This window comes from Lissotriton vulgaris, chromosome 3_2, assembly GCF_964263255.1.
Source record: "Lissotriton vulgaris chromosome 3_2, aLisVul1.2, whole genome shotgun sequence".
Classification (NCBI taxonomy): Eukaryota; Metazoa; Chordata; class Amphibia; order Caudata; family Salamandridae; genus Lissotriton; species Lissotriton vulgaris.
The window spans coordinates 184,076,730-184,097,972 of record NC_141690.1 but is presented as its reverse complement, the minus strand read 5'-3'; the positions used below and the strand labels follow the sequence as shown (position 1 = coordinate 184,097,972).

Genomic DNA, 21,243 nt, shown 5'->3' with positions numbered 1-21,243 from the left:
CATTCTAAATCTATGGTCCTGAAGAAAGCTGGGGACAAGTCCCCTAAGGCTGAAACATGTCGACCGTCCTGCATAGCGCCAGAGGGTAGTCTTACTACTCGGCGTGTTTTTAACCCCTGACACACTGACCTCTGTTAGAATGTTTTGTAGAGTTTTGGTGTAGTCTATTTTATTCACCTGAGCACTGCACTTCATCAACACTATCCTATGAGCAACATCACGGCTAGATCATCGACATCCCTTCCCACACCGGCACTACATGTTCGGATGTGGTATGGAATGACTAGCTTTTTCCACATGATGCCGAATTCCACCATCATGGTGGGCTGATGGGAACTGTCCTAGCCTGTGTGTTTCTCAATAGTATTTGTTCACACATGCATCCATTAGTCTCACGGTCACTGGTATGGCTACACATCATGTTGTGACCTGGTCTGCCCTGTCTTGTGTTTTGCATCTTGATATTAAGTTTCCGTCTGGATTTTTCCACTACCCCTTGGTCCACTGCTCCCCCCACGCCTTTCGCACTATGATTTCAGAAAAAATTACTTATGCGGGACAGATCAGGCGTGCCAAGGCTGTGAGGCTTTTCGGCATGCTTTCTTGTAGCGCCTGACGCTGCTAAGTCATTCCCTCCCAGGTAGACCACTACAGCGTCTGGTCTGCCACCTTGTTGTAGTGCCACCCACGCCACACGTAGCAGTTGGTCCCATTTCATTCCCGAGCTCCCCTGCCAGTCAACTTTGGTGTCACGCGGCCATATCCTGCCGAATTTGTGTCTGGCCACCGACCATCGTTGCGCCCGCATAACTTAGGAGTGCCCCATAATCCACACCTTCTTCCGCGGATTGTTCGGACCTAGACGGGGGCGGGAGAGATCGAACTCTGTATATTGTCGGGCGTATGTAACGCTTGAATGCGCTGGACGCCCATCGTCCTATCTCCTTGATCAGCCCGCTTTCCAGTCCTAGCCCTGCAGCTGTAGTGGCTGACCCTATTCTGAAAGAGTGGGAGCCATACTTGTGCCCAGGGAGACACATTGCTTTTAGGATTTTTCTCATTAACACTCAATAACTTTTTTATCGACAAGATTGCGAAAATTAAAGCTGACATTCCTACTGTGCCTCAGCCTACCCTCACCAGCCCTGCCACTCCCCCTTCTTCTTCCCTCGACACTTTCCCCCCTATCTCCCTTGACTTGTTTCACAACTACCTGTCTAAAGTTAAATCTGGCTCTCCTTTGGACGGTGTTCCTGCACGTATCCTCAAAATCCTCTTCACTAATTGTCCTGGTCCTCCCCTCTCTTTTCTCAACTCCTCACTGGCCTCCGGTGCTGTCCCCTCTTCCTTTAAATCTGCTGTTGTCCTCCCTATTCTAAAAAAACCTGGTCTAGATCCTTCCCTTCCCGCTAATTTCCGTCCCATTTCCCTTCTTCCCTACTTGGGTAAGATCCTAGAGACCCACGTCACCTCCTGCCTCTCCTCATACATCGAGGACAAAGGCCTTTTAGCTTCCCACCAGGCGGGTTTCCGCCCTGGCCATTCTACAGAAGCGGTGGTTCTAGCGGTCTTGGATGAACTCAAGGGCAAGGCAGATGTTAACCTTCAATAAACAAAGAGAGTCGGAAGGTCTGTTACACACCGTAGCTGAGTCAGTGAGGTCCTAATAAAGTGACCCTTTTGGATTGCACTGAACCAGGCCCAGTGGTCACACGACACGAATATGTATAAGAAATCCTATCAGCCCACCCATCTGGCGGAGCCTCGTCATGTAGGACCTCTAACCAGGGTGGTGAGTCCAAGCCCAGATGAATTGGCCAGACAACACACACTACTGGTTCATCTTGTGAAAGTGTCCGTGCCACAGAGTGGTGCTGAAAAAGTGCAGTGCAAAACAGGGAATAAAGTATAAGTGATCTAAAATGGCGGTCGAGGCAAAGGAAAAATGTTTTTATTAAAGGTATTCACCAGGACGCCAGATTAAAAAGAAGTGTAGAACAGTGTGACAAAATCACTGTGATGCTTTGCTGTGTTGTAAATTAGGCCAACATGTTTCTGCCGAAGGTGACACTACACCGGCATTCTTCAGGGCCAACTACAAAAAGATGTTGCTACTGCAAAGGTACACTTAGACAGTTTAAAGTGAGACATAAAGAGGAACAGACCAAAATGTTTGTTAAAGGCCTGTCCAAACTACTGGTGTGGTCATCTAGACCATCCTACCATATCCTCCGGATCAGAAGTTGATAGAGGAAGTAATCCCAGCAATATGTGGGAGTCAGGCCTCACCTCACCCGGCAACGGCTCGGAGATTGAGGCCCCGCTCTCTCCGTCGGTACCCCTAGGCAGACACCAAGGCCGGGGTACCGACGGAGAGAGCGGGCCTCAATCTCCGAGCCGTTGCCGGGTGAGGTGAGGCCTGACTCCCACATATTGCTGGGATTACTTCCTCTATCAACTTCTGATCCGGAGGATATGGTAGGATGGTCTAGATGACCACACCAGTAGTTTGGACAGGCCTTTAACAAACATTTTGGTCTGTTCCTCTTTATGTCTCACTTTAAACTGTCTAAGTGTACCTTTGCAGTAGCAACATCTTTTTGTAGTTGGCCCTGAAGAATGCCGGTGTAGTGTCACCTTCGGCAGAAACATGTTGGCCTAATTTACAACACAGCAAAGCATCACAGTGATTTTGTCACACTGTTCTACACTTCTTTTTAATCTGGCGTCCTGGTGAATACCTTTAATAAAAACATTTTTCCTTTGCCTCGACCGCCATTTTAGATCACTTATACTTTATTCCCTGTTTTGCACTGCACTTTTTCAGCACCACTCTGTGGCACGGACACTTTCACAAGATGAACCAGTAGTGTGTGTTGTCTGGCCAATTCATCTGGGCTTGGACTCACCACCCTGGTTAGAGGTCCTACATGACGAGGCTCCGCCAGATGGGTGGGCTGATAGGATTTCTTATACATATTCGTGTCGTGTGACCACTGCACTGGGCCTGGTTCAGTGCAATCCAAAAGGGTCACTTTATTAGGACCTCACTGACTCAGCTACGGTGTGTAACAGACCTTCCGACTCTCTTTGTTTATTGTAGCTTGACTTAGGGGTTCAGGGTTTGGTAGGTCTATAAACATAGTCCCCTTGACCCTCCTTAACCTTTGTTTTCCAGATGTTAACCTTCCCCAAGCCTTGGTGCTTCTCGACTTGTCCGCTGCGTTTGACACGGTCGACCATTCCATTCTTCTCGACCGTGTCTGCGCAGCGGGCATTCGGGGCGCGGCCCTCTCCTGGCTAGCATCCTTTCTTCAGGATAGGCATCAGGCTGTTCATCTCTCTGGTTTCTCTGCCCCTTCCTGTTCGGTCACTTGTGGTGTTCCTCAGGGCTCTTCTCTTTCCCCTCTCCTCTTTAATCTGTATATCTGTCCCCTTGTTTCTTCTCTTCTCAAGCTGGGGGTCTCTGTATATAATTACGCAGATGACCTCCAGCTTGTCTTTGATCTGTCTTCCTCTCCTGATTCTATTCCCAAGTTCAGTTCCACCCTTATCTTTATCTCGGAGTGGATGAGCGCCAACCATCTTAAGCTCAACCCCGATAAGACGGAACTTGTCCTCACGGGTGGTCCCTCTAACCCTTGGTCCCCTGCACATTGGCCCCCCTCTTTTGCCCCCCCCCCACGCCCTCTTCCTCTGTTCGCACCCTTGGCATTAAAGTCAGCTCTGACTTAACCATGCACAGCCAGATCAGCTCTGTTGTGTCTTCATGTTTCCTCTCCCTCCGTCTCATTCGGAAAATATCTCGCTTTTTCACCATCGACGCGCTTAAAACCATAGTCTTGGCTTTAGTCATCTCACGCCTCGACTATGGCAATGGCCTGTACGTGGGTATCCCCTCCCACGAATCCCGACGTTTACAGGCCATTCAAAACCAGGCTGCCCGTCTCATTCTCTCCCTCCCCAAATCCTCTCACATTACCCCGGCTTTGAAATCCCTTCACTGGCTCCCCATCCGCTTCAGATCCCTTTTCAAACTTGCTTGCTTTGCCTTTCGCGCCCACTCCCGCTCTGCCCCTGCCTACATCACTTCCCTTATTTCTTCCTATGTTCCCAGTCGCACTCTCCGCTCTTCCTCTCTCTCCCTTCTTCACATTCCCCGCTTCCGCAAATCCAGATCCAGGGGCACTCGTCTTTCCGTCTTGGCCCCCCAGTTCTGGAATAGTCTCCCACTTCATCTTCGCTCCATTCCTATTTTTAGCCACTTCCGTAAAGCCTTAAAACTTTTCTTTTTTCTTTGGCTTTCTCTTCTTAGGTCCCCTGTGTCCCCCTCCGTGAGTTCTGACCCAGGTCCCCCAGCGCCAGGAAGCCACTCGGCAGCAGTGCGCTTTATTAAATATTGTTTTCATTTCATTTCATTTCATTACTACTGTGAACTGAAAACGGCTAAGGAAAGACCCGGTCCCTTGCTCCCTTTCCCAGGTCTTCCTGTAGTAAACACACAAGGCAGCAGGCTGCGTCTTTAATGCAGTGTATACTGGTCCACTTTCCCTTACCTGTCTGGTCCGTCTTGGACCGACGCAGCAGTATGTCCATGTAGCCCGTGCCTATTTCTACATCCCTCCTGTGGATGCATGCTGATCCTGGGTCATTAACTGATGGGGCTACTATCTCACTGACCCTTTAAGCCCCAAAGAATGCCATTGCGAAGGCTGCCCAAAACAGACCTTCCTCGTGCCTTGAGGAGCATACTTGTGCCAGGGCCCCCAGAATCCCTTGCAGCATGTTATAGTGGATGGGGTGCCTTGCGTCTTTCTGTGTCTGCTGTAACCTGACCCATCTCTTCATTGTCATTCTGCATTTGAAGGCCCTAGTTGGGTCCTTCTGTTATGCCATTTTCGTGTAATGTGCCACCACATTTGTGTGTCTCGGCCCAGGTCTTTTTCCCTGACAAGAAAGCCCACTCGATGAACTCTAGGACCTCCTCCTGCATGGCCCACCGGCTCTTTCAAGAACTGTTGTGGCCCTGAATGTTTCCCATCACTTACTGTAACGGTGGGGCCAGTGCATTGTTCAGCAATGTCTTCAACGCAGGTCCACCCAAAACCACGCATCCTCTGGTATTTGGGTCATCCTTTTGTCTCGCCTGGGGCAAGCTCTCTGAATTTTTTCCACTGAAAACGAGAAATGGCATCTGCGACTGAGTTGTCTATCCCAGGGAAGTGACTCGCCCTAAGCGCGATGTTGCCCTTCAACTGGCACCCGACCAGTTTCCGCAGCAGGGTTGCCACTGCTGGGCATTTTGCTGACCCTGACCCTGGTCATGTGTTAATTGCCTGCACCACTGCGTGGTTGTCAGACCACACCGTGATCTGCCTACTCGCCAGCTGCTGGGCCCAGATGTGGAAGGCCACCACTATGGGGAATAACTCTTGTAAGGATATGTTCTTTATTAACCCAGCTCTTTGCAAGGCAATTGGCCAAGCCCTTGCTGACTTTGCCCTCCCCAAGAGTGCCCCAAAACCGTACTCCCCTGCCGAGGCAGTCTCCTGCCTGCGCCCAAGGCTCTCGCCATATCAGGGTGCCATTAAAATCCTCCAGAAAATCCTCCCCTTGCGTGATACGGACCCTATAGTGCTTTTGTGTCATGCTCCTGCTTAACCATGCCAAGCACCTTGCAAATGCGCGCCCTGCGGGGATCACTTGTGTGGCAAAATTAAATTTTCCTAGCAGCTGCTGTATGTCACCAAGTGTTTCCTTTTTTTGCTGTCTCAACCTCCTTATGGTGTCATGTAGCTCATCTACCTTTACTGGCGGCGACCTGCATGTCCCGGCTACGGAATCCAACTCTTTCCCAGGGAAAGACAGTTTAGTGGTTTTATTCTGCGCCAGTGGTAAGCCTAATTCCTGGGCCATGTTTAAAAAATTGCTTAGGAGATTGTCGCAATCCTCTGTCCCAATAAACAGGAAATCATCTAGGTAGTGGACCCGCCCACCCTTTGGCGCGCGCGCGCTCCCAGCTCCCACTCTGGAAAGCTACTGAACGCCTCGGAGTGTGCGCATGATATCAAGCACCCCATTGGTAAGCATTTGTCATACATAGTAGTAGTATCCCTCCAGCTTGAAACCTAACAGATGGTAACTGTCTGGGTGCACTGGCAATAATCTGAAAGCTTATTCTATGTCTGATTGTGCCATCAGGGCGCCCTTTCCTTCCAGCCTAATCAGGTCCACCGCATCGTCTACAGATGCATATGCCACCGTGCAAGCTCCCTGTTCTAACCAGTCATTAATGGACTTCAGGGTGGGACAGGTGATGAATCAGCCGGAATTTTCGCGGCTCTTTTTTTTGGGCAGTACGCTGAGCGGTGATACCACCATGTCCTTCAGTGGGGATGGAAGTGAAAGGGCCGGCCACTCGCCCCAGTTGTAATTTCTCCTCTACCTTCTGTTTCGCCACTCCGGGGTTGTCTCTAACTGATTTTAGGTTCAGGCTCTCCCGAGCGCCCTTGGAAAAAGAGATTGGAAAACTCTGTGTGAAACCTTCCGCTAACAGCTGTCTGTCCTTTACTTTGTGATGGCCTTTTAACAAATGCAGCAGTCTGCTTGTCTTTATGTGTGTTGGTAGTGTCTGCCCTCCGCCCCTGTCCCCGCTGTCCCCACCCGGAGGGGCCCGTATTTCATTACTTTGTGCCTGTCTTTTCCTTGTTGGCCCCTGGTCCTGTAGCCCTTCTGCAGCGTATGGTTGGGTGGTTTCCCCCGCATGACCCTCAAGCATGTTTAAACCTACATGTTGTTCCCCATTTACATTCACCTTTGTCAAATTTCCAACATGGCTTATTGGATTTGTTTCCAGCCTGTTTTTTTCCTTTGAAATCTTTCCCCTGGCCCTTGAATTTGCCCTTACTTCCGTAGTGACGAAAATTGCTCTCTTTTGCGCCAACTCCTTTCCTGGCCTCCACCGTATGTTTTGTGAAATCTTCCATGTCCTGACAGTCCCATCTCATTACTGGCCATAATTGCATCTTTTCTCTAAAACCCTTGTCGTATTGCAGCCATGCATCGCCCTGATACTGTTGCTGTGCCTCGTGCACTTTTTGCTCATATAAGATTAGCGCTGCCACACTTTGGGGGAATTTTTCACGAAACACAGCCAATTTTCTATCGTTCTTTCTACTCTAGCTTTCCGGGGGACTCTCCTGTCCTTGTCTTTTTTATCCTGTGTTGTTAGGTCTAACTCTGCCTGGCGCACTTCCAGTAATGAAAAGATTTCTATGAACTCTTTTCTCCAAATCCTCTCCTTCACTGTAAGTGGGATGAGGTTGTCCAGCCCTGTCAACTTCGTTGTCGTGGGAGGGTTGCTTGGGGAGGGGCGCAGGTACTCGCTGGCTGGCGCCATGCTTACCAAAGTCTCTGATGCCTGTGTCATCTCGTTTCCCGTGCTGGCTACAGACCCCTCCTCATCGCTGCTCTCTTTTGACTCTAAGCTAATCGCCTGCTCCGGAGTAACCGCTGTCTTGTTCTTGGCTTGTGGGGTTTTCTTTCCTTGTTTGCCTGCTCCCTTCCTGCCTTTCTCAGGGGCCGCTGTTTTGGCTGCAGGCCCCTTGTTCGTTGCCTTCTCAGGGGCCGCCGTTTTGGCTGCAGGCCCCTTGTTTTCGCCTTCTTAGGGGGCGGCTGTGTTGGGGATGCGCGCCGCGGCCTCTTCTTTCCCCGGGCCCCCTCCTTGATTTGCTGGTCCATCTAACTCCGTCCCTTTAGAGCAACTAGTGCCTTGGCTTGCTCCAGCATGGCCTGTAGGACGTCATCCAGGTCTGGCCCCGATTCCTCGCTGCGTCTCTTCTGGCCTTGAGAGTGGCTGATCCGTCAAACTGATAATATATATATATATATATATAATCTATCAACACATATCAACCAATCCGGTTGAAAAACGGCAAGCACTCTGGTATCCAGATGCAAAATTAATTTATTTCAAACCCCCTTCACCCTCGACAGACTCGTTTCGCTAAAGAGCTTCGTCAGTGTACTTCTCCTGCCTTATTCCGGCCTGGCCAAAACATAGTCCTATTTCTATGGTTGTGCCCTGGTTTTTCATTGGTCACCGTATACAACTGGTGTATCCTTTTAGGTAAGGGAGGTGTGATTTCACTAGAGTACAGAAGCAGGAGGGCTGTATCCTTCAGCAAGAAGTAAGTGAGAGCTTTAGCCCTCCAGGAGAATGCACATCATAGCTGTATACCATCATAAGTAAAGGAGGACCTGCCCCTCACTGACAAGTACACGAAGGCCTGCTTAGTAGATTCAAACTCAAACAAGTTTTTATTGTTATTGCTACTAATGTCCTTGGGGACTGCTCTCCATTGCATCTGAAGGAGCAGTTGGCAGTGGGTTCAGTACATGGGTAGGCATGGGGTGAGGGTAGTACATGTCAGTGTAACTTGTGTGTTTTACTCAGTCTGACTAATCTTCTAAAAGTAAGCATTGAATTAAATTGTGCTGATAGTAGTAGATGGTGGCGTGACCCTGTGACAAGTCTCTGTATATAACATGTTGCAGGATTACTTTTTAATAAGAGATTGAACAAATTCTAATGGTCCATCATTGACTGAAGGATTGTTTCACATCATGTCAGATGATGTCACCCGGAATCATATACAGCTGCTGTCACCCTCACACCTCAATGAACTGGGTTTAATGAAGCCACAGCTACAGAATACGAACCCTCGGTACAAAACCTGATTGGTTGCTGCGGCAGCCAAAATAGGTGCTTCCTGAAAAATGTATTCAACATGATGTGCCTAGCCCGGCATTCACACTGCAGCATCCCCTGTGGTGCATGGTAGCCGGTTTATGATGTCCTTTCTGTTTTTAATTAGACATTCACATGTTGCTTAGACATAACCACAGCGCTGTCAGAAGCTGCATGTAAAGCATCTACCTACCTCACCTAACTGAAAGGAATGTTATTACTTGACTTTTCCCAGGGAGCCTGCTGGTGCATTGGAATCACAACACCGATTTCTTTTCTTTTTCCAGCTGTTATCCTTCCTGGTGACTGGTTTATCAACTGGGTGGATTCCTGTCTGTTGTCATGCTGGGGGTTCGTTGAAAAACTTTCCTGTAAGTGTTGAGTGCAGTGAGCAGAATCCAGGCAACCGCACTAGTGAGTTTTAAAAATTTTTTTATTGCTTTATTTATTCAAGTTGCCATGAAAACAAAACGAATGAAGTCATTTTTGCAGCATCTTATAGAATTCCCTGGAGATATAAATCATAGGGATAGCGTAGCCATCAATCGGGATCTAGCTGTGACAAGTAGTAGCAGAGGGGATCCCAAAAATCACGTGGGCAGCCGGCTGCAGTGTTGTAGCGTACCTTCCGGACCAATCCTCACACAGCGGCATAATCTTCAATCAATTGCGAAATATCGATGCCCGTCTGCCACCCCAATGCATTGCCACCCTGCGCCTACCTAAAAAGAAACCTGTGGCAGTAAACTTCAGAAATGTTTTTGGTACCTCATTTACATAGCCCAGCAGAACCATGTAAGAAACAAGAGGAAAGGTATTTTTAGTCATAGCAGTCAGGTCTGCAGTGACACGAGTCAAAAACAATGCCACCACTGGGCAGGACCATGCCAAGTGAAAGTCAGCCCCCAGAGTGCCATAGCACCTACACCTGATATCTTCATTGTAATACTAACAAATAAATTTAGGTAACAGATAGACCCGCACCTGAAATTTGTAATGTATAAGGTGCTACCTACCATTAGGGGACAAGTCCTTGGTCTGTTGACAACAGTACAGCCACCGGTCATCTAATATATCATGGCCGAGATCCCTCTCACACGCCTCCCGTGCGTGAACAGGACAGCAACACCACAGAGTGAGGAGAGTCTATTCCAGGCTTAAACAGTACATCCAACAGTGTGAATTTCCTGGGAAGTTCTTGAAAGCGGCTCAAAAGGTGCAGCAGAAAGTGGAGTGGGAGAAATCATGCTACGTTCTATGACAACATGTGAGGCATTACTGCTATTATGAAACCAATGATGAATTGCACCTGCACCACTAAATAATGCACTGTGAAGTTGGGGGTCGCAAAGCTTACCTTGTGGTATGGGAGCTGTAGTATGTGCCATCCAATACGTGGCTGTCGGCCTGCCTACGCTAGTTTAATCCCAGTGGAGCGCAGTTGAGCGAAAAAGGCATTGTTCAAGGGAACGAGGATGTTCTGAAATGAATAAAGCAATTTAAGCAAGACGTTTGTTTTAGTTAAAGCCACTCTACCTGCCAAAGAGAGTGGCAGAGTAATCTGACAATGTATGTGGGATTTCATTATTTTCCCTAAGGATAACCGGGATATCTGTATGGTAAAAAATACCCAGATACCGATTTGGGGCCATCTGCAATTGCACCGGGTATGATCTGTCTGGACGAGTAGTAGAGCTAGTAAGAGGGACCATAATAGATTTATTCCAATTGATCTGAAGACCAGACCATTACCTAGAGTCCACTATATCCTCAATAATAAGAGCTAGATAGACAGCAGGATTTTTAACCACTAGCATGGTATCTTCTGCGTATATGGATAGAAGAGTATATTAAAACCCCATATTCACTCTTCGCCGACAGTGGTACTCGCGTAGAGCACACGCCATGTGCTCCACAGTCAAAGCAGAAAGGAGAGGGGACACGTGGTACCCCTGTCATGTACCTCACCCAATCGTGAATAGTTCAGCGAGCTTATCATTGACAGAGGGAGCGGTGTACAGGAGCTGAACCCATTTGACAAAGGCCCCACCAAGTCCTGACAGCACCACGAGTAAAAAAAGGCAACTCAACAGTGTAAAACACGTTATCAGCATTCAAAAGCACAGCAACAGTGGGCATTCTAGGGTCAAGTTGGGATATCAGGGCAAAGGGTGAGCGGAGATTGTCTGCATTGGATCGGCCCATAATAAATCCAGACTGGTCAGGTCTAATCAGTCACGGCATCAGTGGTAACAGTCTATTAGCTAAAGTCTTGGCCAGCATTTATATGAGATAGGGGACGATACAAGTCACACTTAGATGGGGCCTTGTCATGCTGAAGAAGCGTAATTATGATAGACTCCCGTCTGAAAAGCCTCCTCATAGACCGCTAATAGAAGAGGTGTCAGTTTTTCCGCAAATACGTTATAAAACTCAACAGGAAGGCCCTCACTACCCGGAGCCTTCCCATTGTGTAATTGACGTATGACACACTTAATCGCTGTCTCGGTACGAGGTTAACATAGCAGCTATCGCTCCACCTGATCCAGCCACGCCAGTGTTACTATGTCTAGGTAAGCTGATATGTCAGTTGGATCCTTCGCAGACTGTAAGGCATAAAGGTGTTGATAGAAAGTGACAAACGCACTCATTTTATCCTTAACAGCATATTTTGAGTGCCCATCGGTTGTATCTAGACCATAGCCATGATTAGCAGTGCACCTAGGCTTAATCAACATGGCTAAAGTGTACCCCGACCTGTTGCCCTCCCTATATCTGCATGCCAGCGAATATTTACCTAAGCATTTATCTCCCGGTCGGCCACGTCTTGGAACTCTGACAGGAGAGCGCGCATTGGGGCCAAGTATGTAGTGTCCCTGGTTGCCTCATATTGTCGTTCACGGACATGAAGGACGTGCTCTTGCCTAGTCAGCCTACCCTGAATGGATTTGAGGATGCTGTGACTCTAGGCAATAAACGCTCCTCTGGTAACAGCCTTCAAAGCTTCACAAAACGTGGCAAGTGAGGTCACTGAACCCTTATTTAACAACGTCGTCCCCAATGGCAGCACAGATTCCTTCCACAAAGGCGGACTCTTAACAAGTTTTTGGGCTGAAGATGCACCAGTGGTGTCTGTGCCCACCCGCATGGCAAGTCTAAATGTAACATCACCAGAGAGTGGTCTTCGGAAAGTGTTCAAGGAAAATGCTGGATATTACTCGTCCATCCCAAAATGTCCACTGATCCCACCCAAAAATCACACCTTGAGCAAGTGTTATGGATGGTAGAGTGAAAAGTATATTCTCTGGTTATGCCATATCTCACCCGCCACATATCTAATAGGCCAAGCTGTTCCATGGCAGAAACCAAGGCTCTGCAAGTCTTGGTGAGGCGTCGTTTATGGCGGTTAGAACAATCTAAATCTACATCCAGTACCAAGTTATGATCTCCCCAGATAAGGTAGTGTGGGTCGAGTGCCATGCACTGTTTGAGCACAGCAAGAAAGACGTCAGGGTTATCAAAAATTGGGACGATTTTTGTTGAGTAGTGGTGAATAAGTATAGGGAGATATAAAATTAGTTCGAGCCGTGGAGATGTGAGTTTATTTGGATTGAAAAGGGATAGTGGAGGGATAGAAGAGAGAAGGGTTATTTATATAGCGCTTGCTACCCCATATTAGGTATCTAAGCGCTTTTTGGCAGGTAGCGCACTACTCTGGAACTCAAAGAGGATTAGTGGGGAATTAGTATATGGAAATATGAAATTAATTTGAGCGGTGGACATGTGAGACTGTTAGTTGGAATGAAAAAGTTAGTGCAGGCATAGAAGAGGCAAGGGTTTAGAAAGTGTTTTTAGAGTTCATCTCAGTAGGAGGAGGTTTGGGATGAGTAAAGGGGAGGTGGAGTGGGGAAGAGTCAGAAAGAAGGGTTTAGAAAGGTTTGTTTGAGCGATATGACTATTAAGAGCTTTCAGATGATGCTAGGAGGGAAGAGGGATGCGCTTGAGTTGAGACAGACCGCGACATTGCTGGGATCAAGATCACCTGGCAAAGGGCTCCTCAAACTTGCGCTGTACTTTTTTAAAATTATTGACTGTTTGGTTTTTAAATAATTTTTAAAATATTGATTGTCACTACCATTACTGCCAGCACTCACCTTTCATTTCACGCATTCCCCGGTCCACCGCCGACTATCAGTTTGAGTGTAGGGAATCCGAAAAAGGGCCCACAGGAAGTGATTACAACTTCCGGTTAGATCGGGCGAGTCAGCTGACTAGCAGCTGATCTTTCCCCTCTAAAAACAGGATGCCTCTCTCCACGCACAGCGGGCGCGCCAAAGGCAAGCCTGTCTGCGCTCATCCGCACCTAGACCGGGCCCAGGGCCACTCCCCCTAGTCGTTCTCAACCTACCCCACACACTAACCTCATAACCTACTCCAGCAAACAACTAAAAGACATATCCGGCGACTTCAATGACATCTCGTGCTGCTTTAAACAACTAAGGTGATTTCTGTTTATTTTCCAGCCCAGTTGTTATTCAAGGGGTAATTCATCACTTACTATACACAAAAACCAAGTTAAAGGATGTCTAAAGCCAGGAAGACCCCTGTGGCCACGAGATCTACGACAAGAACTAAAAGTGTCTCCAATATCCCACTTCCCACAATAACTGCTATTGATCTAATGCTTCAGAAAACGATCAGTGTAGTGGCGGATGCCATACAAGATACAGAGAGACGCCTTTCTTTAACTCCAGACCTGTGTTTTCCGGATCTCTCCTTGCATACCACCGATAACATCAATACTGTGGACAATACAATGAATTCTCAAGAGTCCATACTAATGTTATCGTTCACGGGGCTTCCAAGCCCTCAAACTAGAGATAATACACCAACAGATTTGCTTATACCCTCTACAGGGAAACAGCAGGGACAATAGCTTTATGTTGCCCAGCGAAAACGACATTAATACACGTCTCTCGCCCATAGCCCTTCTAGAACCAAGGGCTGCACCTGTGGAAGGTCCATTGCCCAAAACACAATCTGCCCCTGGAATAAGTCATGTCACCAAAAACATAAATCAGCGATGTGGAAAAAAAAGTGAAACAACATCCTTAGCCAGGATAATTCATCGCCCTAAGGCTAAACAGAAACACTCAGCCAAGGATATTTGGTCTACTTTTAGACTGGCTAACCTTGCCTCCAAAACAGTAACCCTGTGCCCATTTATATCCAGCCAAGACCTAGGACCACTCTCAAGTGAAAAGCAGACAGTGCACACAAACACGCTTATACATCAAACAAGTCAGACAGACCACACACTGATAAATAACAAATCACTCTTGGGTGAATTAGAAACTCTAGTCAGGTCGCTTTTGTTGCCCATCAGTGAGAGAGTTATTAACATTGAGAAGGCATTAGGGAAATTTGAGAGGGCCCAAAATGATGCATCTTCTAGTTTGCTTAAAATACTGAAAGCACCAAAATCAACCTCAACTTTTGTAACAGCAAGCAGCACCCTTGTCCCAACTAGCACTAAAAATGCACGGGCAAAGAGAGCTACACAAAATACTGCCTTCAAACAAACTTCGTTAAATCACCAGGGAGTTAAAGCCCCTACCAAATCTGCATTAAACCCAGACGTCAATTTATCACACATAGTGGCCACAACCCCGAGCAGCGCCCCAATCCTACCTGACAATGAAAATGATGAAAGTGAATGGGCCGCTGAAGGCTCTCCGGTCAAACCAGATAAAACTCATATAGAGCCATCGAGTCATATTAAAACCTCAGACTTGAGTATATCCACAAATTTAGTAGGGGATAAATTGTTAAAATCGGCGGTAGTCAAAAGACCACTTTACATAAATCTCCCTCCTGAATCTAGCCTGTACACCATCGTTATGATCGGTGTACCTAAATTAGTTGGAGAGCGGACAGAATCTCAAGTGGAATTAAAAAATAAGGTGAGCCATTGGCAGACCACACATAGACCGATTCCCCATCATGTAAACGGCCACATCTCTCATGTGAAAAGGGTAGACTGGGTGGGAACCAGATTCAAATCGACTGAGGGTGACTGCATTGTGGTAAACTTTGGAGATAGTCGTGCAGCTAGTTTCATTAGCAGCTGGAAAAGTGGCGTGACAAACAGTTTGATCTGCACTATGGACCTTAGCTACTTTTACCCTTCTAATATCCCTGGCCAAAATACAATACAACCACAGACAATCTATGGTCAGGGGGGGACCCTTGAGCCAGTGGCTCACAACTAACCAAGGGAAACCCCATGGCTCTATGGCCAGGCCATTTCAACGGATACCACAAACCATAGGCAGGAACCTTTATGGATGAGTAGGTCGAATAATCATTTCTCAAAACATCAAGAGAGAAGGGAGTTTTTACCTTATACACAACAATGACATTACTCATACCCACATCATCCAAACATGCAATACGGGGTTCCCATCTCAAACAGATTTGACGCCTTCTATGCTCCAGACTACCTGGATGAGATCGACTGACAAACCGCACTCCTGCCCCTTCCTACCCTCTCTGAGTCTCCAAATAGGGTAGCATATTCCAACAAAATAGAGAGCACTAATCCAGAGTGTACACAAATTTCTTTCCAAGAGTTAGACGAAACCTGTAAAGTAGAACTGCCAGTAAATCATCCTGAGAGCACGCTGTTACAAAATGGGTTTACCTCACTATATCCCACCATCCAAGTTTATAGCCCTGTCCTCAGCTGCGTAAATCCCCTACTCTCTACCCGCGAAGTGCAAGCAGACATAGCGATAGACCGAGGTATTCAAGTTCCTTATTCACCCACGAACACGGTACAGGTAGCAGCCCCCAGGCCACGTACCACTTTGCACTATAAAACTTTTATCCTGGAATGTAGCCGGTCTGGCTGCTAAGATAAAGGATCCTACATGGGTGGCATACATAAAGAAATACACTGTTCTGTGTTTTCAAGAAACATGGCTGGAAGATGTAAATGTACACATCGAGGGCTTTCAGAGTTTCTTTTTACCGGCAGCCCCGTCGAATAGTGGAAGATCAAAGGGGGGTTTGGCAATCTACATCAGCCTCGCACTTATCTGCCAGGTTTCCAACAGGGAATCTGATAATAGACATATCCAAACCCTGGTGCTCAGGAGAGGTAAACGGGCACTCACCCTGATCAACTTTTACAACGCTGTACTTTCAAACAGGGAATGTAACATCCTCCATTTACACAACTTCTTAAAAGCCAAAGCAGCAAGTCTGCCTCGAAACACTCTAATTGCCGGTGACTTTAATGCGCATCCATGTGGCAACCCTGTAACGACACCTATTGGTCTCTTAGGATGTAATAACAGGTCTGGTTTCCATTTTGACCACTCGACGCGTGGCACTCTTGTAAACAACCTAACTGATGACAGGAATTTAACTGTTGCAATGTCCATGTCGGAGGATTCCTATATCTTTGACGTTCCCACGTATAAGGGCTCTGGACACAGATCCTACATAGACCACATTTTACTTTCTAGAGATCTTGTTGACTTAGCCTCTGATTTTCAAATCCATACAAGCATTTATAGTGACCACAACCCTATCTCTATCGTAGTAGGATGAGGTTTATTTGAACAGCAGAAGACGCAGCAAGATTGTGGGTCTCTAAAACCAATAAATGGAAACCGACGTCTGAAATGGTCAAAGGTTAACAGTGACACTTTGTACAGCTCAATTAATACCAGTTGTGGCCAAGAACTTGGTCTTTGTGTCTCTCCTACTACATCGCCTGAAATGACTCTAAATGCCTTTTCCGTTGTGGTTCATAGAGTTGGTCAAATGTTAACCATACCAGCGAAGGGTCAGTCTGAACACCAACCAAGATGGTTTGATCAAGCATGTTCAAAGGCCAGACGAAATCTTAAAAAGGCATTAAAGGCTATCCCAAGAGATCCTGTCCTTATAAAGACTCTGAGAACTAAATACAAGGCAGCCCTGGCAGCTCGGAAAAAAGAAGTGAAAGCAGGCATCTGGGAGTCTCTGCTTGATCCCGCAATCCTGGGTAATAGCTCTAAGTTGTGGAACATTATTAATAAGCCTCTGTTTGATGATCCCAGTAACCCTACGCTTGGAACTAATATACCCGAGGAAGAATGGGTATCTAATTTTTGTAAAATTTTCAAAAGCGATGAGCCACAAGCGGAACTTGTTTTTAAAACTTCTGAGGAAGACTTGTTGTGCTTTACAGTGGAGGAGGTAGAGAAGGGGATTTGGAGTCTAACCTGCAATAAGGCTCCTGGCCCTGACGGCCTCCCTCCTGATTTATTTAAATCAAATATCCATTTATGGGCCCCAGTTCTCACCGCAGTAATAAACGCTGGAGCATCAATTGGCTGCCCAAAGTCCTGGGGGTCTTCAACCATAGTGCCTGTATTTAAGAAGGGCGATCGAAGCAGCGCAGTATGTTACAGACCTATTTCGTTAATTAATTCAGTTGCTAAGGTGGTGGGGGTATAATTTTAAATAGGCTGGTAGCATGGGCCAATGAAAATAACATAATGTCGCCAACACAATGCGGGTTCAGACCAGGTCACTCAACGGTAACTCAATGTCTGAATCTGTGTTTAATAAACAGCAAATACACCATGGCTAGAAAAGGGACCATTCATATGGCCTTTATGGACTTATCGTCCGCCTTTGATTGCGTTGACAGAGGTAGGCTTTGGGAGGTCCTGCAAAAAATGGGTGTGGAGCAAAATTTGATTAATTTTTTGGCTGACCTCCACTCGGACACAAGAGCAAATGTCCGTTACACCCAAGACATGAAAGTAACTAGGGATTTTAGGATAAACCGGGGAGTCAGACAGGGGTGCATTTTAGCCCCGTTTCTTTTTAACCTTTACATTAATGAACTGGAAGAGCATTTATTAAAAACTGGTACAGACTATCCATACATAGGAAGGAAGGGCGTGCCCGTCCTGCTATATGCGGACGATGCCGTCCTAATGCCTTCAAACCTTGCTAGATTCATTTTTTGAATTCATGAACTCCCGAGGCCTGAGCATCAATAATTCGAAATCTTTTGTTATGATGACAGGATTAGGTCCAAAAAAAACATACCCCCATTTAGTAAACGGTGAAAAAATACCGACAACCAACACTTTTTCGTACCTTGGTGTTCTTTTTGATCACAAACTATCGTGGGCACCAGCGATACAAAAGAAAAAGGGTGAGGTAGTGCGGGCAAACGCAGCAATAATAGACTTTGCAAGGAAAATGGGAAACAGCCCAGTGGCTGCCGTTCTGAAGCTATACCAAGCCAAAAGCACTGCAGTCGCGTGCTACGGGAGCAAAATATGGGGTTTTGTACCTTTAGATGACCTTGAGGTCACTGAAAATAACTTTTTAAAGCAAGTGTTAAGGGTCCCTAGGGGTATGGCAAACTTCTCTGTCCATGAAGAACTTGGCATGTCCTACTTAAGTGACAGGATAGCTGTTAATCCCCTGCTGTGCTGGTTAAATAGCTGGTTAAATACAGACATACCCCTCACCAGAAACATCTTACAAGAAGCACTAGCGTGGGAAGGGAGGCACAAGATCCCGTGGATAAAATACGTCAGAAGATGTCTCCTTGAACTAGGCCGGCTGGACCTTTTCCTAGCCCCAGAGAAAATAACCAAACCGGATGTAACTTATGTGAAGAACACCTTTATGTCATCCAAGTACCTAGCGAGGGAGGAGAGAGAGCACAAGAAAAATAGTGTGAGCATGCACGCCCTGACAAAAACCTGTCTACAAATGGAACCTTATCTATCTTGGCCCATGTCGGGTTACGAACGCTTTTTGTTGACAAGGTTCCGATTTGATCTGTTTCACATATTGTTAGCTGTACCAAGTGGGGCCCATAGAGGTCAAGTGTTGCCAGCTTGCGGCTGCGACAATAAGTCTCCGCAAGATCTGGCACACTTTTTATTCATTTGCTCGTATTATACAGTTCCTCGTAATTTGTTTTTAAAACCTCTACTTAAACAGCTGTATTTTGCACAAATCAGACCAGCACTTTATTACCTTCAAATGCTAAACAGTGACTGCACTATGTTTGTATGTAGCTTCTTAAAACTAGCACTCAAGTTTAGAAAAAGTTTGGAAGGTTAATTAATTTTGCTACTGATAGGTATATCTTTTTAACTTAAATTGTATATTTATATCTTTTAAACCTGTAACCTCGCTTGTGACCGTGACCTTTTGGAAATACTCCTTTTTATAATCATATCTTGTGTCAAATGTTTGTTATGAAATGTACTTTTATGATTGTTATATGCAAACAATCGAATAAAGATATTTGACTTGACTTGACTACTCCAGCAAACAACTAAAAGACATATCCGGCGCCTTCAATGACAAAGAGAAATGCCCTCATCTTAACCTGGAAACCTTATCCTTCCAAGATCCCACACACTGCCCTAACTGTCCTTTCACACTAATCACTACACAAAAGCACCCACCCACCATAGGCCCCTGTCCCCTATAATCACACAACAATCAACTCCGCTCTTATAAACGCTCGTTCCCTACCAAAACATAAATATGAATTACTAAATATCCTAGAAAACCATAAACGTGATCTCCTTTGTATAACAAACATGGGGAGATCTATCCTCAGGACCAGACTTTTCCACAGTAACCCCGGACGGCTTCTGTGTCAGAAAAAGGGTGGCTGACTGGCACTTATCTATCGTGATCTTTACTCAATAAGGACAGAGTTAATCCCCATCAAAACCTGCGAAGCCTTTACCTTCACAATACTACTCACACACTCATACTCCTTCAAAGGCATTTTCCTTTACCAGCCACAGGGACCTCGAGCCGGGTTCCTCTCTTCCATAGGGCATCTCCTTGAACCCTTAGCTGGAGAAAGTAACTTCACCGTACTAGGGGACTTCAATTTCCATATGGAAGCCCATGACACTTCAACCTTCTTGGCAGAACTCGAAGCAACATTCAATTAGTAACAACACATACCCACTCAGCCGGACACACTCTGGACTATCTATACACTAATAATAAGCAAATCACTCTAGGAAACATCCTCCCCTTCCCCTGGACAGACCACTGTACGATTTTCTTCAATAATCGCTCCTCCAAGCACTCAATTTCCCCTCCCCCTAAACAATTCAAGGCTTCGAGAAGTATCTCCCCTCCTGCTCTCAAGTCACATCTCCTGTTCTCCCAACAAGACCCCACGTATGAACCTGAGATAGCAGCCATGCAATATACCCAATGGCTCCTCTCAGCCTTCAACACCTTAGTCCCACTAAAAAATGCTTCTAAAAACAGAAAAATACCTCAGAAGCACTCAGGCTCGAAAAACAAACATGCAGAAACATAGAAAGACAGTGGTGTCGGAATTATGACCAAACTGAGAAAACACGCTACAAGTTAGCACTCAACCAATATACATGCCTCATAATCACAGAAAAAAGTAAATACTATCTCAACCAAATCGAAACAGCACAAGACTCCACCAAACAGCTCTTCCAGGTCGTAACCAGATTGTCAGGCTGAAACTCCACCCCTCCATAACTCCCACTTAAACACTCTGCGACTCTCTAGCCACATTCTTTCAAGAAAAAGTTAGCCACATCTATACTAACGTTGCTGCCCACTGCTCTACAAACAACCAGACCATTGCTCCCACTGATAACATCAACTCATCCATCACTACTCAACCTGGCCTCACCAAGAATAGCACTCTTCCTACCCTCCTGGAATTCACTCAAGTCACGCCAGACCAAATCATAGACGAAATTTCCTCCATCAAATTAGGATCTCCCAATGACCCATGCCCCCCACCAAACTAAAACTGATACCCGACATCATTGCCCCAGTACTAGCCAACATCTGTAATTCAATGTTCACCACAGGAACATACCCATCCATTCGGAAAAAAACAGTCATTAAGCCGCTACTAAAGAAACACAACCTCGACCCCACAGAAACCAAAAATTATAGACCTATCGGCTGCCTCCCTTTCCCCGCCAAGATCTTCGAAAAATTGATAAACGCTCAATTGTCACATTTTATCAACAAAAACAACGTCCTAGACGACACCCAATTTGGCTTTAGGAAGGGCCGCGGCACAGAAACAGCCCTTATTAAGCCTTCGACGAGATCAGAATGATACTCGATCGTGGAGGAGCCGTGGCTCTGGTGCTGCTGGATCTTTCAGAAGCATTTGACACAGTCGATCACTCAACACTTATCGACCATGTTTCTGCAATAGGTATCAAAAATAAAGCCAAAGCCCTCCTAAACTCCTTTACTCTCCAACCGCTCCCAATCAGTAACACTAGGCGACTTTAAATCCCCATCCTTCACCTTCCCTTGCGGTGTTCCACAAGGATCCTCGCTAATTCCGACCTTATTCAACATATATGTGTCCGACTTGGCGAGGGTCATCAAGTCTCATGGCATGCGACTGACCACATACGCCGATGACA

The 21,243-nt window shown here is 46.4% G+C and overlaps 1 protein-coding gene across 4 annotated transcripts in view; it reads left to right on the top strand.

Annotated features, from left to right (window-relative positions):
• The window catches only part of SH3BP2 (SH3 domain binding protein 2), a 404,675-nt gene that overhangs the window by 113,399 nt on the left and 270,033 nt on the right, over positions 1-21,243 (top strand). Inside the window, exon 2 of one of the 4 annotated variants that reach the window (XM_086964181.1) lies at positions 9,037-9,120. The exons of 2 other annotated variants lie outside the window; for them this stretch is intronic. The gene's annotated coding sequence lies outside the window, so the exon portion shown is untranslated. Of the gene's footprint in view, positions 1-9,036; positions 9,164-21,243 lie in introns of all 4 variants that reach the window. One more of the 4 variants, XM_086964180.1, reaches the window with a different exon arrangement.